Raw genomic sequence first — 17,472 nt, 5'->3', positions numbered from 1 at the left:
ATTATGTGGACAAAACAGTATGTATACTGGGAAGTTTATGGAAAACACAATAAAAAAGTTATTTATTATTGTTATTTGACTGGCTTGTTCTGGGTAAAACTTCTTTTCCCCCTATCTTTGTAAAATGGGGTTTAATATTGTGTGGTTATGTACTGGTGCTAATACAGTACTATTGTGTATCTTCAGATTTCAAGTGAGAGATAGGGAGCATTATCTTTGAGCCAATGAGAATGGTTGATTTGTACTTGGGAAGTTTCAGTTCAGGTGTCATCTAAAAGTTCCAGTTTAAATCTGACACTAACTTACCTTATGATTTTGCCTACATCAGACTAATTTTCAAAGACTTGTTACACCATCTGAAATGAAGGCTTTCATACTTTCTTCATACTTTCTGCCTTATAGAGGTTTGTTGGTGTTAGGGAGAAATGATGGTCCAAACACTTTGCATAGATTATGATACACAGGGATGGGTCAATGGTGAGTTATTGTTATTATTAACCTTGTCTACCTTTCTGTCCAAATGAAGGTTAAAACAGCAGCTGCGGGTGAGATTAGAAGGTGATTTATAGGAGCCAATGGTTTTCTTCAGCAGGCACAGGGAAGGATATCAATCCGGAAAGTAAGCTGTAAGTGAAAATTGAAACTGTCAGATGGTGTGGACTCCCTGCTCAGACTCTGGCAGGTTTTTCTTCTCTCCTTTAATTAAAGTTTTTGTCTTCTGATGTAGAATTGGAATAAATCTCTTCTGACCTTAGCCCACTCCAGTTCTACCTAGAGCTTTAGACTGCGTAGTCACTCAGATGCCTTCTTTGTGGGGGAAATCAAAGCTGAACCCTGCTTCATAGACATAAACAGCAGTTAGCACAGGTCATAATAGCTGTGTGTCTTGAACTCAGCTTAACATCTAATTCTGTGGCTGGCAAGATGGCTCAGCAAGTACAATCACTTGCCATAAAGAATGACAGACTGAGTTCACTTCCTGAGTCCCATAGCATTGAAGGAGAGAGTGGATTACCTCAAGTTATCTTCTGATCTCAACATGGACATGAATTCACTCAATGTGTGGTCCATCAACATGTACACATATGCAGGTACAAGCACACACACACACACACACACACACACACACACACACACACACACACCTGCACCCACAGACACACCTACACCCTCACACACACATGCACTTGAACATGTGTGTGTATACACAAACACTAAATAATTAATTGTAACTTGGAAATGTTTGAAATAGCTTGACTTTAATAATTCATAATTTGAAGTCTGCCAAATTTTCGTGAAAAAAACAATTAGTTGTGAGAATAAAATAGAGACAACAATGTCTGATTTCAAGGTTTTTTTTTAATAATTTAATTAAAAGAAGTATCTTTGTAACTCCTCCCATGGGTATTTTGTACCCATTCTAAGGAGGGACGATGTACTTACACTTTGGTCTTCCTTCTTCTTGAGTTTCATGTGTTTTGCAAATTGTATCTTGGGTATTCTAAGTTTCTGGGCTAATATCCACTTATCAGTGAGTGGATACCATGTGAGTTCTTTGTACTTGGGTTACCACACTCAGGTTCATACCTTCCAGATCTATCCATTTGCCTAAGAATTTCATAAATTCATTGTTTTTAATAGCTGAGTAGTACTCCATTGTGTAAATGTACCACAGTTTGGAGCTGAGAGGAAAGGATGGACCATCCAGAGACTGCCCCACCCGGAATCCATCCCGTAATCAGCCACCAATCCCAGAAACTATTGCATATGCCAGCAAGATTTTGCTGCCAGGACCCTGATATAGCTGTCTCTTGTGAGGCTATGCCAGTGCCTGGCAAATACAGAAGTGGATGCTCACAGTCATCTATTGGATGGATCACAGGGTCCCCAATGGAGGGGGCTAGAGAAAGTACCCAAGGAGCTGAAGGGGGCTGCAACCCTATAGGTGGAACAACAATATGAACTAACCAGTACCCTCAGAGCTCATGTCTCTAGCTGCATATGTAGCAGAAGATGGCCTAGTTGGCCATCATTGGGAAGAGAGGCCTCTTGGTCTTGCAAACTTTATATGCCCCAGTACAGGGGAACGCCAGGGTCAAGAAGTGGGAGTGGGTGGGTAGGGAAGCAGGGCAGGGGGGGAGGGTATAGGGGACTTCCGGGATCGCATTTGAAATGTAAATCAAGAAAATATCTAATAAAAATTTGAAGAAAAAAGAAGTATCTTTGAGAATATTGGGAAAAATGCTTTCAACCTCGGTAAATAAATACACGTAAGAAATTGTCAAGGACCATAAAATGAAGAAAACATATCTCTATCCAGTAACATAGAGAAACTAGAAAACTTCTGGATAACTGTCAGTATTTTTTCACACCCCCCCCCATTCTTTCTGTGCTTTTATTGTCACTTTCTCTAGAATTATCTGTTATCCTAACCTTAAAAAACAGTAATAACAACCCCGTGGGGTCCCATGTTAAGCAGCAAAAGCTCTGGAGTCACACTGCCTGCAGTTGAAGAGCAGGCGCCACATCCCCGATGTGACTTTGAGACTCTTCATTTCTTCTGGTTTTCAATACTGTCTTGTTGTGCAAGAACTCAGAGATCAGACTTAGACCTCATCTTGTGTCTGTATCTTGTCAGCTGGTGCTTGCCACACTTACTTAACTGCTTGTTCTTGTATGTTCATTCATTTGCCTGGGTCTTTAGCACTTTTAAGCCTGTCTCCATCTCCACAAGACATTTTATAGTTTAGTACCTTTTCTTACATTTTGGTATTTTTCATCGGATGAAGGACTGTAGGGGTTTTGTACAGTTCATCAAAGATTCAAGAGCGAAAGAGTTCTATGAAAACCTTCTTAACCTAGGCTCCAACACCTCAGTATATCATATTTGCTGCCTACTCCCAACTGAACAAGTAATTAACATGACCTAGATTCAAGAAGTAGAGAATTGAAGCCCATCTCTTAATGAGAGAAGCAACAGAGAACTTATAGTCATATTAACTTAGCATTCCATTTAAGAAATAATTTCTACTCCATGGAATTTTTTGGAGGACTGGGATAACGAACAGAAAGAATTTCGCAGCTGTCCAGTATGTAATAATCAATCAGTAAGCCTTAGTTGCTAATTTTAGTTGCCTCTTCTCTAGATAAACCTTCTTCTCATGACCTACTTCCAATACACCCCTCTCTCTGACTCACACAGTCATAATTGTTCCCACTTACAAAGATGAATATGGGCGCACAGTGGGGGAGATGAGTTTAAAGTGCTTTTATGATTAATATTTGGTCAAAGACCGTAGTTAAGGCATGCATGGCATGAGTAAATTCAAGAACGAACCAGAATTACAGTAATAGGATCACAGTGACTGATTACTGCTTGATAGAATTGAATTGATAGATTTGACAAAGGAAACAGGCAAATCAAGAATGGTCCCTGGTTATGGGCCAGAATGACTCAGCTAGTGGTGCTTCTCTTTCAAATAAATATAAAATTTAGGTCCTGTCAAATACTGTTTCATTTTCTTATACATTCATCTTCCCCTTATCTGGCAGCATGTAGACACCATGGGAATTTAGACATTGCCCTTTCTGTGACAGAGAGTCTTGAAGTTTGATCGCAGGAGTGACATGAAACAAGTTGTTCCTTTGTGCTATTACATGGCTCATAATTAAGCCAAAAGATGACTCCAGCTGTGTCCTTTGGCTGTCATGTTTAAGGCTCCTCATTTGAGATAAGATGACCTCAGCTTCTACATGGATGAATTACAGTCTTCTAGTACAAAATTGCAACTCCAAAAGATGTTTAAAGAATCTTGTTTGGTTTGCTTTCCAACTAAATAGCCTGGGTCACCCGAAGTTCCAGAAGAAGAGTATCTGTCAACTTGATCATTATTATTTTCAGGTCCCAATCTTTATATTGCCATTAGCCTAATGTGGCATCTCAAATGTAGACTGTCTGTCACAATGCTTTGTATACTCCATCTAGCATCATCTTTTATCATCTCTGTTTCATGTCATGGATCATAACTTCTTGTACAGCTCTTGGCTTCTGCAAATTTTCTCTGGCCAGGGAGGGCTCTTTTATGATATTTTATTTTCCTTATGACTTCAACCAGTGCCAAACAGGTTTAGTTTCTCTGCAAAGTAAACGTACCACCAAGAAAACTTGTGGAAAATCTAACGGCGATGAAGTAAAGACTTAGTATGAATGAGAGGAAATTTCTTCATTTCCACAGTGGTCTTCCTCTACTCTTTCTTGAATATCTATAATATTATTGTCCTACATTTAATCCAGCTGAGTATTTAGATACAATTTTGAGTGCTATAATATAATATTACTATAATAATAATAACAATAAAACAGCAAAGAAACTGATCATAATAACAATTACCGTAATAGCAGTAGCCAACTTTAAAATGTGCTTGTTATATCTTAGATATTTCAATAAGCACTCTATATATGCTTATGCCATTTAATAATCATAGGAATTCTAAACTATAGATGGTTTCCTATGACTACCACAAACAGAATTCAAAAATGGCATCTAATTTTCCTGTGGTCAAGATTCTGCTAAATAGTGAAGCTGAAATTGACATCCAGGCTTTCTGACTTTGTTTCCCTGTTGAGTAGGGACATTCATACACTGACCTGGAAGTTCTAGATATATTGAACTAAGCTAAGCTTTATCTTGTTGATTCCAGAGCTGCAGACTAGACTAGCTTATATTACCAGGTACTAGACAGGATCCTGACTTTCTACTGAATGGGAAATGATAGAAACATATTAGGCAATCAAACTGTAAGCATTTCCACTCAAAGGGAAATTTGTTGAAGACATAGGGAACTGGAGATCCATCACACTGGAATTCAGCAGCAAGGGCAAGAGATCTAGGCTATGGTAATAAGTTGCAGACCAAGGGGATATCTGTAAAGTGGTGATTTAATTAAAGATAGCAAGCCAAGATTCACTCCCCTCCCCATTCCACCCTGCTGCTACTGACACAGGCAAGTGGCCAGGCTTTGGTGGATGGGTGACAACCTGTGTCAATCACAGGGGCTTCAAAGGAGATTTTCAGGGACTTTCTGTCTGAACTCCCTTCTGCCTAAAATCTCATACTTGACTCCTACATTTATTATGCCACAAGGTGTCAGACAGGAAATATAAGGCATGACGAGGGCCAGATATCAGAGAATGTGGAAGCAGAGTTTCCTGAGAGCACAATCCCCTGCTGAGGGTGCCACCTCCTCTTCACTGAAAGTGATGGCTACAGATGGCTCTTTTCATCCAACAAGAAAATTGGACTTCAAGATACCTCTGCGTACTCTGAACTAGTAAGAAAAGGAATGATTTCATGTTGCTTCTAGTCAAGACATTCCAACCTTGTTCAAATAAAGCCCTGGTATTCCTAGTTGGAAATCTGAATGGTATGCTAATGCCACTTCTTGCAGGAAGCCTTTTACAATAGCTTTCTGGGGGATGTTCTAATAAACTATCCAAGCTGGGTGACCTGAAAAGGGAAGCAATGCACTTTGTCACCATTCTAGAGGTAAGGAGTCCCAACTGAAATCATCAGGAAAAGCAAGCTACTCACTGACTCTTCCTCTTTCTGGATTATGGTGGTTTCCTGGCAGGTTTTACAGCCTTGGTTTGCAGATAGAGTTCTTTAACCTCTGCCTTCATTATAGACTTCTCCCCTTTTGTCTGTGATTTGTTTGTTTGTTTTTTGTTTCTCGAGACAGTGTTTCTCTGTGTAGCCCTGGCTGTCCTGGAACTCACTCTGTAGACCAGGCTGGCCTTGAATCAGAAATCCACCTGTCTCTGCCTCCCGAGTGCTGGGATTGTATCTTGTCATTTTATAAGGATCTCATCTACATCAGAGGAGAGCTGTATTAGTTACTTTTCCTGGTGACTAAGTACCTGATAATAAGTAACTTAAACAAGAAGGGGTTTATCTTGGGTTATAGTTTCAGAAGAGATGTTGTCTATTGCATTGCTGAAGGTAGAGCAGCAGGAATGTGAGGTAGCCACATTCAAAAGCCCAGAGTCAGCAGTGACTTAAGCTATTCAATCTCAAAACCTGTTTCTAGTGCCCTGTGTCTTCCAGAGTAACACTATATCCTAGATTCCACACCTTCCCAAAAGAGTCCAAACTACTGCGAAACAAGTGTTCAAACACATGAGCCTATGGAAGACACTTCAAATTCACATCACAAGAAAGACCCAGCTTAATAGCCTCATCTTAACTTGATTACATCTGCATAATGTCTGTTTCCAAATTTGGTTATATTCATAGACATCAACATAACTTTTTGAGGAGGAGGGACAAAAGTTAATTCACAACTTGTTTCCTTGCTTCATCGTTATCGCCAGACCCTGTTACTTAACCTTCTAATTAGGTATAGGGTTATTGGATACATGCATAACATTATGCTAGATACTAAGTAGGTGAGGCTAGCTTCACTGAGGTAACAGCAACATCTCAGTTAGTAGGAGACCATTTTGTAAACACTTCTAGAATAAGTCTATTGAGCCCACATTGTCTTTTTTATCCCCCTTTCCTGATGACCCTGGGTACACTGGCTTTTCCATTTTCCTATTTTGTCAAACATTTGTCAGCCTATGGACTTCACACATTCTTGTTTTCTGTGTCTGGAAAAAAATAGTTCTAAATTAACCTTCTGGTCAACAGCTCTTCATCATGCTTCACAGCTCAAATTGTTTTGTCCTGTATCTAAATTAGAAGAGTCTAAATTTTTTCTCTCTATCCTGTTACTTAAAACTCTTACCACAATCTATAATCACATGTTTATTGTTGTGTTTAATTTTAGCACCTGTTTCCTACATTGTTCATTTCAGAAATATACTGGCCATATCTGCACTGCTTCAAGTGTGAAGCCCAAATTTGACACCACAACTGGAGTTACAAGATGCTTGGTGAATGTGGTTGTTATAATAGTCTATGAAGGTTTACATGGGGTGTCATATTCTAAGGCTGCACAACTGAAGTTGTTTTTCCTTGTTCTCAGTGCTAACTGGAAAAATAGGTAAGTACATTCATTCACATTGGGAGAATTGCTGCGAAAAGGGGGTACAACTTTATGATTACCAAGGGCTTGATGCTTTATAATCACAGCCCCATTGGTGAACAGCATGGAGCCTGAATATGTTACCTTTCCAAAGAAATATCTAGTTCAGTATCAAGCAAATGAAATTTCTATGTCTCTTCCTTCATTTTTATCTCCTTTTGAACCCTGTCATTCTTCCCTATTATACTATAAACAATACAAAGTTCCTTGCTTTCTATGAAAGTCTGGCTCTAGGACCTGTAGCACTCGAGTCCTGTACATCAAATGAGGTAGCATTTTTAAATAATCTACACATATCTCACTATACACTTCAAATCATTCCCATATTACTTATAATGCCTAATATAATATAATATAAATGTTTAGAAACAGATATCACACTATAATATTTTAGTTAAAAATTGCAAGAAAACAAGTTAACATTGAACCCTCTTCGAAGATCCTATATAAGTAAACATTAAGAAAATCACAAAACATTTTTTTGTATTGGATAATTTATTTATTTACATTTCAAATGTTATCACCTTTCCTGGTTTCCTCTCTGCAACCCCCATCTTCTTCCCCCTGCTTTTATAAGGGTGCTCCACTACCCACCCACTCTCTACCACCTCACTGCCTTGGCATTCCCCTACACTAGGGCATCGAGTCTTCACAGGACCAAGGGCCCCTCCTCCCACTGATGCCACATAAGGCCATCTTCTGCTACATATGCAGCTGGAGTCATGGCTCCCCCCCATATGTACTCTTTGGATCATTGGGTTAAACACAAGACTTTGAAATGGTTAAAAACATGAAAACTAAAGTCTACTGAGAATTTCAGAGAAATGTTTGATAACCTTGAGGGCATTCTGTAGTTATCTGATCCCCACAGCAAGGTTCACCTTTCACTGCCTTTGAGCTATTGCACAGCTCTGAGTGCCAAGGAGACGTGGGAGCAGTGCTGATAAATCCTGTCCAAAGAGTTGAAATTTGTTAATTTGAGGTGAAGCTGAGTCCCAGAATCTTTTTCCTTATGGACCTTCCTACTTATATGTGGGTTGCCTATGTTCTAACACACCTATTACAGGTATCTTGGATGCTTACACATATTTACATGCTCTAAGTGCGCCTTTGAATTGGTTTGCGACACCTTACTGATTTCTAAATAAACTAAAACGTTGCAAATGCCTTCATGTGATACTTGGATAAGAGGTTTTACTTTTTAAAGTTGGTTTGGAGCATAATTTATGCACATAGAAAAACACACCATTATTCTGAGAAAGTGTTAATAGTATCAATAATGCCAAAGAGGCCCGCACAAAGAAAATCTAAAACATGCAATTTCTCATTTATTTTCCTTCAGTACCCTCTGGATTTAAGTTTCAAACTAAAACAATTTCTGCTATTTCAGATTGTCTCCTTGCTGATATAATTTATTTTGCTGACATAATTTAAGTCATAGTCTTAGCTGCTACTTCATAGCAATAGAAATGCTAACAAGAAATCTAATGGGGCAAATGAAGAAGATTATTAATCTATGACTTTAAATGGTTCTTCAAAGACAGAAAAATGCCATTTTCTAGTCAAGACACAGCCATTGCAATCACCAATTCACAATAATAGTGGATGCCTGCACAAGGCCTGCATAAGAGTAGAACCATTAACATCCAGTCATAGATAGACAAAAGGTATTCTGGTCTTATTTCTGCTGATAGGGTCAGTAAATAATTGTCATTGATTTCAGTATATACTCACTGATCACAACATCAAGTTCCAGTAAGTATTACCAATATAGTAGTCACACACAAGGCTCTGGTTAAAATAACTGGGTAATAAAGTTTCAAAATTCATGAATTTGGGAAAGAGATTGGTATGGAGAAGTAAAAGCTGAGTAAGGATCGGAGATAAAATAAGAGAGACTTTAAGTGGAAGATAGGAACAAGGAATGTATTGAGTAAATACAAGGAATCATACAATAACTGATTTATTTAATTAAAAAAATTTTCTGTAATGAACTAATATTCTAGTTTGATTTTCTGATGTTGTAATAAACACTATGAGCAAAACCAATTTGGGGAAGAAATGATTTATTTGGTTTACACTTCCAGGTTACCTGCCACCACCAAGGAGATCAGATTATGAACTCAAACTCTAGATAGGAACTTTGGAGGAAGATTAATTACTAGCTCATTCACTGGCTCATGCTCATGCAGGTTTATAGCCCATACCTTCTACCCCCGAAATGGTACCCTATTAATTGTCAATCAAGGCAATCTCTCACAAATGTGGCCACAAGCCAACCTGATTGACGCAATTATTCAACTGTGATTCCCTCTTTCTTGGTGACTCTGAGTTGTTTTCAAATTGACCATAAAACCTAACAAGGTTTCCTGCCATCAGACATTATCATTTTTACTTGACAGAAAAAAGGGAGAACCAGAGGTTAGAGCAACTATAAGAGCTTAGTCTCAAGTCCCTAGAGTGCTTGTCACTATTTTCCAGACTACATTTTCAGAACATTAGATTGTGTGTGTGTGTGTGTGTGTGTGTGTGTGTGTGTGTGTGTGTGTGTGTGTGTAAATGCGCAAGGTAGGTGCTGTTCACTGTTTTAGGTATTTTAGGTGAAGGGAAGATAGAGAAGAGCTGCTTATAAACAGCATCGTTGAACATGCGGCTGCTTTGGCTGAGCAGGCATTTGGCTTTTTATTATAGCTGTCTTTTTCACAGTATGACTGTGGCAGGAAAGTGTCAAGCTGGTTCTCTATTGTACACATCAATGTAGCCATGTTGTTGCTGGTGTATGCTTTTTTTTATCACAAGTCTAGGCCTCCTGGTAATAGACTAAACATGAGCTGCTGCTTTCCTCCTTCCCTTCGTGGATGTCATCAATGTAATCACAGAACAGGTGGGCAGGGGCGATTAATAGGGAAGAAGGAGGAGGGTGAGAAGGGACCTACTCAAGGGTGGGGGATAGCTAATTTGACCTGAACCTCAGAGGCACTCTCTCCCCTGGCAAGACTGCCACAGTGGTTATCTGTGGGAACAGCCTCTCTCCAGCCTCTTGGTCTCATTTCCAGTCCGGGCATGCTTGAGAAGCCATTACCATATTTATAGAGCTACCTGGTCCCACAGCACACGCATGAGAGGGTTAGAAAGACCTATCTATTTTTCCAGCTGTGCTGCTATCCTCAGCAGCAATGCTGGTGGGGGGAGAAGGGAGGGCTTCAATCCCAGCAGGAGAAGGAGAGTCAGGATTAGGCTGCAGAGCTTGCCTAGAGAGAGAGTACATCTTCTCTGTCTGTCTCTCTGTGTCTCTGTCTCTGTCTCTGTCTCTCTCTGTCTCTGTCTCACTCTGTGTCTCTGTCTGTCTCTGTCTCTCTACCCCTACTATTCCATCTGGATAAGCTAATTAACTGTGCTTGACTATGGGTCTGTGGACTCTGAAAAATCCTGCATGGTTACGACTGGCTAGTGATGATGGGCTGGAGGGTTGGCACCAACAGCTGTACACAGACTGTTACAAACCATTTCCATTATTGCAAGTTGAAGATCACAGTGGAGAAAGGGGACTTGAAAAACAGTATCAGAAACTGAATAGACCATGAAGTCAAGAGTCAAGGAAGCTTTATTAGTTGTATGATCTTAGGCAGATCCTCTCATTTCTCCTTAGTCATCTACACAAAAGGAAATAAGAACGAATTGTTGGGAGGAAGTAATTACTGACACAGTTGAATGTGTCTCACTAAACGTTCATTTCCTTTCCAGGATCAAGACATTCTGTCTGACACTAAAGTTCTTACATCAGTGCATAGGATGCTTTGTTATAGTGGCCAGAATACACTTTTCTACTTCACACTGTCACAGATGCCATTAGCAAATGTGTGCCCTCAAGTTCTTGTGTTCATATTCTCTTTCTCTCTGTTTCTCTGTCATTATGTCTCTGTTTCTCTGTCTTCGAGTTTGTGTGTGTTCTTTCTCTCCCTTTAACATATATGTGTAATGCACATACATAAAAATAGTACTATTTTTCTAAGTACTAATTTTGGCATTTTTACCCCATTTTTTAAAAATATAATTAAAGTGGATCTAGATATCAGAATTATAAATCCATATAAGGACACCATGATTTCTATGCCCTTTTTCATCTCACTTTTTCATGCCTATCTTGTTTTATTGTTAAAGTTCTAATAACAGCAATTAACAGCCTACTTTATCTCTTGTCTTTGGTTCATCTAAAAGCCAACCCCATTCATAGCAATCACAGGATATATTTTATAATTTGTTCTGACTGAATAATGAGGAAAGGATAAGTGTCTTGGAGTAAACTCTTAATTCTACAAGAGCTCTAAAAGAGAGCCAAGAAAAATCTGAGAGAAGCATTGTTTAAGTCTCCTCAACCTCTTTTATGAGGAAGGTAGGTTTGAGAGAAGAACCATTATTGGTTGAATGGAGAGTAGGTGGCATATAGAGTTTTTGATGAAACAGAACATGTACCCCTCTATACAAAGAAAGGGAATGACCCTAAGGTCACAGTTTAGTGGCTAAGATGTCTCATCATGCGTGTTATACAAGGATAAAGAACCAAGACAGCTGATGACAAAATTCAAAGTCTCCAGAGCAAGAAAGAGTATGATATAGATTTGAGTGTGAGTCAAAATGTCCAAATCAGGGAAAGCAAGGGCAGGAGATCCATTATACATCTAATGTGGCCATTTGCAATGAATTTAGCCTACTACTCTCAGACTCCTCAATAGTGAATAATGGCCAGATGCACTGAACCATTTGCTTTACTTAGCTCACCAGGTAACATGTTATTGGTTTTTCTGAACATAGTCTTAAGGCAAAGAAATGTTTAGTAACTATCTTGCCATCCCTTGGCAAAGCCAAGCTGATGCATATAATTGAACATCATAAAAACCAAAAGAATATAGAGAAGCCAGATGGAGGTTGGTTACATACATTATCAGGAAGGATGGAGAAACCTGCCTGGTGAGGGGACAGGAAGTCATAAAGAAATAAGTGACTAGAAAGGAGTATAGAGATTCTGATGGTATGTGGGAAGGTGTGATGAGATAATTGCTATATAACTGGAGAAAGGCAGATGATGGTAGGGCATCTTATGAAGGTTTGTTTTGTAGTATGTGGTATAATTGCTTTTTTTCCACAGTGAAGTCTATATTTCTCATCAGTCCATCATTATACAAGGTACACACGTGTGTGTGTGTGTGTGTGTGTGTGTGTGTGTGTGTGTGTGTGTGTGATACATACTGGACCTAAATCAGTTAAGTTGCATTCAAGTCTTAGTCCTCGAAACTTATGTGCACAGACTCACAGGAACTCAACATTGACACCCAAAGTTTATTGAAAAATAATCTTAGAACAATTTCATTTCAGGGAGAGAACAACATAGTTCTCTGCCTACAGCTCACCAAAACTGTCTCTGCTATAACATAGTAATTTTCTTTCAAAATTTATATGTCTAATACTATTATATAGGAAAGCAGTTAGAAATGTAACTTTTGATTTTGGAGCTTTACTAAGACTTTTCTCAATAGCTAGCCATACAAAAAACAAACTGTGATCCTATTAATTGGAGATGCTCTTATACCCATGAGACCAACTCCCTTAACTAGAGAAATACATTCATGGGGGGGGGGGGAGAATGGCAGTAATATCTTGTCTTTAAAAATTCATTTGCTTTTTATTTTTGTCAGTACCATCAATGCATTTGAGTTCCATTTGGGCTCATTTTTTCTGATTTTCTATGTCTAATATCTCTTTTTCCAGGACCACATTGCACATATGTGCATATTGGATACACTTTTTCTTCTAATTATGGGGAACTATGTTTTCCCATCCCTGAAATCGATTTTTCTAAGACTAATTTCCAGTAAACCTTGGGTGTCAATGTTGAGTCCTTGTGAGTCTCTGCATATAAGTTTCAAGGGCTAGGGCTTGTATGCCTGAAAAAGATAAATGATGTTTACATCTTGGCATTATACAAATTCTCAATCAATAATTTAAGTAATAGTACAGTGTTTGAATAAAACACATTTGTCTAAAATAGCCTCAAAACACCTTGTTTGTGCATGTTTATGAAGGTTTTTAGATGTCATGTGACAGCATTTTTAACAAGTAGGAGTTGACCTTTAACACAGAACCAGTGATTATTCTTGGCTTTGTGGCAGCTGTACATGTTAGATGTCATTGTAAATGAGTCTTTAAAGATCACTCCAAAAGGCACCACAGTAAAGCCTGAAAAGATGACATTGATGAGATGATTTTTGCATCTCCCTAAGTCCCTCATTAACAAAAAGAGCTACGATGATAAAACTCAAGGCCCTCTAACAACATCATCTCTGTAAGCAAGAAAAGAAAATCCACTAAGATATTAAAATATTTCCAAAACTTTAAATTATGAACAGAGGAGAATAAAGTGTGATCATCTAGGATCTGCACAGCACCAGAATCTTCAAAGGAGGAGGCAGAATTGCAACATATCCTCTGATGAAGAAAAACAGAGAGCATTATCTCCATCAGGCATTCATTCGGAGGCAGGCACATGAGCGAGCATCTTAATCTATTGGGGTTCTTCCACCCCCATATGCACTTCAATACAGAAGTCCTCAAGGGAGCTCAAAAGGACCTAGTAAGCTGCCTCTCAAAACAATAACCTGACTGGATGAAAAACTGCGGGAAAAAGAGTCAAGTTAAAACAGAGGAAGAAAAGAAAGCATTCTTGAAAAGTCCACATTCATGTTATGCAAAACAAGAGACAACTCTAGTGCTGTGAAGGTAAAGAGTATATCTAGACCCAATGCTTTCTCCAAGAGCACAGAAAACTAGTTCTGCATAAGAGTTGATAAGAAATAATCCAGTTTGATCCCCATACACATTTAATAATCACTGAAAGGGAGAATAAGAATAATGACACATCTGTTGTCAATCCATCAGATGTCAATGAAAGCACACATTGAGAAAAAAGTGCTTACCATGAACTAGAATAAATTAAGATATTGATACAAAAAGAAAAGAAATCACCAAAATCAGAAAAAGAAAAAGCTGAACTGAAGATACGGAACTTTTAACAAACTTAAACCTTAAAGGAAAAATGCTATTTCAGGAAAAACTATTAAAACTAGAAAAATCAGAAGTGCAATGAATATGGCAGGCAATGACTTATTGGAAAGGAATAAAGAAGAGCAAACATTTTAAAAGATATATCCTAGTTGTTTTTATTCATGTGCATGTGTCTGTCTGTGTATACCACGTGAGTACAGTGCCTTTATGGAGGCCATAAGAAGTGGTGAGTCCTCTGGAGTATGAGTTACCTCTGTTTGTGAGCCCCCACCTCCTCCTGCCAATGGGTCCTGCCTACTGAGCTTGGATCCTTTGGAAGAATAGCAAGAGCTCTTAACTCTTGAGTCATCTCTCTAGCCCTAGCAATAGACTTTTAAATTAGAAATTAAATGAAAATATATAAAACAAATTTGAAAGAGAGTGAGAGAGGTTAACAAATAGGAAAAGTAACCATATATTTTCGCATTATATTTATTTATGTTGTGCTTATTGTATGTGTTATGAAAGCAAATGAAACAAAAGTACACCATTTTCAAGAGAATGGTTTTAAAATTAATGTTAAAAATACACTTGATCTTAGCCAAAAGACCGAGAAGCGATAATGTTAAAAATAACAACAAAACATCAGAAACCATATATTAAAAAGGAAGAACATATGCTTCTAAAACAAGACCCAGAATAACAAGCACTGAAATACTTAAAAATTACATTTTGTTCTCTGAGTCAAAAGACTCAAGTCCCTCACAGTAGGAAGATAATTCTATTCTCATCAAACTTTTGGCAACTATGCTTTATGTCAGAAGACAATGGAGTGACATATTTAAGATACTCAGAAAGAGAAAATACGAGCCATATGTTATGAACTCAGGCAAACTTACTTTCATGTATAAAAACTGTAGACAAACTGCTATCAAAAAGCACGAACCCAGAAAATACTGCTCCCAGGAGCCTTCCCTGAGAAAACCACCACAGAATGAAACTGACTGGAGAGACATTGACAGAAGGCCTGCTGGTAAGCATTAAATATATATCTGTCTGTACAGCTAAGTAGAAATGATGGCTAGAAGGGGAAATACAGGCTTTGAAAACCACATGCTGTGAAACTGTAGGAGTGGTGTGTCTATTTTTAAAGGGCGAATGATGACAGTATGAAAATAAGGTTAAGCTTATGATTGTCTGATGTTTATTAGCTGGAAGCAATGGGATGCCTCAAGTTATATTCTTGAGTATAGGTAAGTTTTATAAGAACCATAATGGTGGTTATAATAATCTACTGAGGATTTCCACCAATAAATCACCAAGAAATAAAGAAATACTGATCAATGTTGCTATCTATGTCTAGGCAAAATTATTAATAATAGTGTACTAAAAAATGTTAAGAATCCGCTAAGTGGAGTTTACTCCAAAAGTGAAAAGATGTTTAAATATTAAGGAATTCATTAATATGATTCATCACAGCAGATGACATTTCGCTAAACTCATCTGACACCTAATAATGCAGAATAACCTCACTGTCTGTTATAGCTAGCCAAAGCTCTCCCCTTAATGTCTATACTGATATTTATTTTTACCATCTACAAACCTCTTCGTAACAATTACAAGTAATAAAGTACATATCGTTCCCATTTTACTTACAAGAAAACAATTTGAAAGTTAAATATTCAAGATTATGTATGATTAATATGTAGTAAAGCTGGCATTTGAATTCAGAATTACTTGATTCCAACTTCTACTCACTTCTATCTATATTACTCTTTCACCCACTTACATTTTTCCTTATTTCATGTTTTACTTTTCTTCCTTCTTTCTGTCTCTTTCTTTATACAGTTCTCACCTTCCTTCCCCTCTCCCTCTCCTTCTTTAGTAATTCTTACATTCCATTCTATCTTTCTGTCTTTCTTTCTAAATTTGTTTTAACTTTTACTTTTGGCTCCAAGTGAAGTTATGAGGTTCCTGATGAAGGGAAACTATACCACTGTGGCACACCCGTGAATTGTCGTTAATCCTGCTCCGTACAGAGAAGCTTACGTTTGTGCGTAGTTTGTGGATTGCTTAGCAATCATGGCCTGATAGATCAGACTGACTTCAGGAATTCAGTATTTAGAACCTATTCTTAACATCCACATAGCAGTGTGATTTTCATACTATGTGTTTTGATTTTATTTATTTAGCATCATATCCTTTTGAAGATACAATGACATTTTCAGTCAAGAGATATTATAACCCTTGAAAGAGGCTGGAATCTTCCTCCAGTACCTCTAATTCAGGTTTTAAGTGAGGTATATAAAAGATGTACATACTTTTGCCTCTGTGCCTCTGAAAAGCACATTGAATTTTGCTTCTATCTTACAGCATTTTATACCAAAGGTAAAATTTAACCCCTTTATCAGCAGAAACCCCATAAGGGCAATAAATCTTACCAGCTTTTGATATATAAGCCTATATTTGACAGAAGTATTACTGCAGCTAAAATCATAAAGAAGTGCTGGAGAGATTGCTCAGTGGTTAATATCACTGGCTACTCTTCCATAATAACCAGTACCCATACGATGTTTCACAAACATCTATAACTCTAGTTACATGGGACCAGATGTCCTCTTCTAGTCTCTTGAGTACTGTACACACATGATGCATAGACATACCAGCAGGCCAAAACCCCAAGCACAAAAATAAAATTGAGAATTATCACATCATCTGGTATGCAACCTATCATTTTTGAGCCCCCTACATTTTCTTCCTTTCTATCTTTACTACTCATTTCCTCGGGTATTCTGAAATTTCTATCTTCATTTCTATCTATGATGAAGGAGAGTGTGATCTTCTTATTTTGCCTTCATATCACTCTAATACTAGTTAAATGTGAAACTTATTTCTCTATAAAGACAATGTTTTGTGCTTATTGTTTTATAGTGAAGTTATTAAACATCCATGCATTTGTATAATTCCAATAGATAAACCACTGTGGATAACATAGCAAATTGGACAAGGGCTAGTCAGAAGACATAAAAATAAAAATATTTGAGTGGTCATTTGTATGTTTGGTATTTCTTAGTGTGTGGTATTTCGATATAGTTCCTTTGTAATATGCAGTGTTCATTGGGGTAAACTAGTTAAGTCACATTATTGAGGATGCACTTGAAAAGCAAGCTCAATATGACAGCTTTCATAGAAGTAGGATAGACTCAGAAAGATGATGAAGTGTCACTGGTGTGTATGTTGTAGAATTGGCTATTTAAGCTGAGTTGAAGCTTCACCTCAACACTACATGTAAACTCAGCTGGAAGAATTGTGCTCAGATTTCTTGGCTGACCCAGGATGAATATAGCC

The 17,472-nt window shown here is 37.9% G+C and overlaps 1 pseudogene; it reads right to left on the bottom strand.

Annotated features, from left to right (window-relative positions):
* Positions 1–14,638: 14,638 nt before the first annotated feature.
* LOC115064351 lies at positions 14,639–14,745 on the bottom strand (annotated as a pseudogene).
* Between the last annotated feature and the right edge of the window lie 2,727 nt (positions 14,746–17,472).

The sequence above is a fragment of the Mus pahari genome, chromosome 6 (genome assembly GCF_900095145.1).
Source record: "Mus pahari chromosome 6, PAHARI_EIJ_v1.1, whole genome shotgun sequence".
NCBI lineage: Eukaryota > Metazoa > Chordata > Mammalia > Rodentia > Muridae > Mus > Mus pahari.
This window is presented reverse-complemented; position numbering and strand designations above follow the sequence as displayed.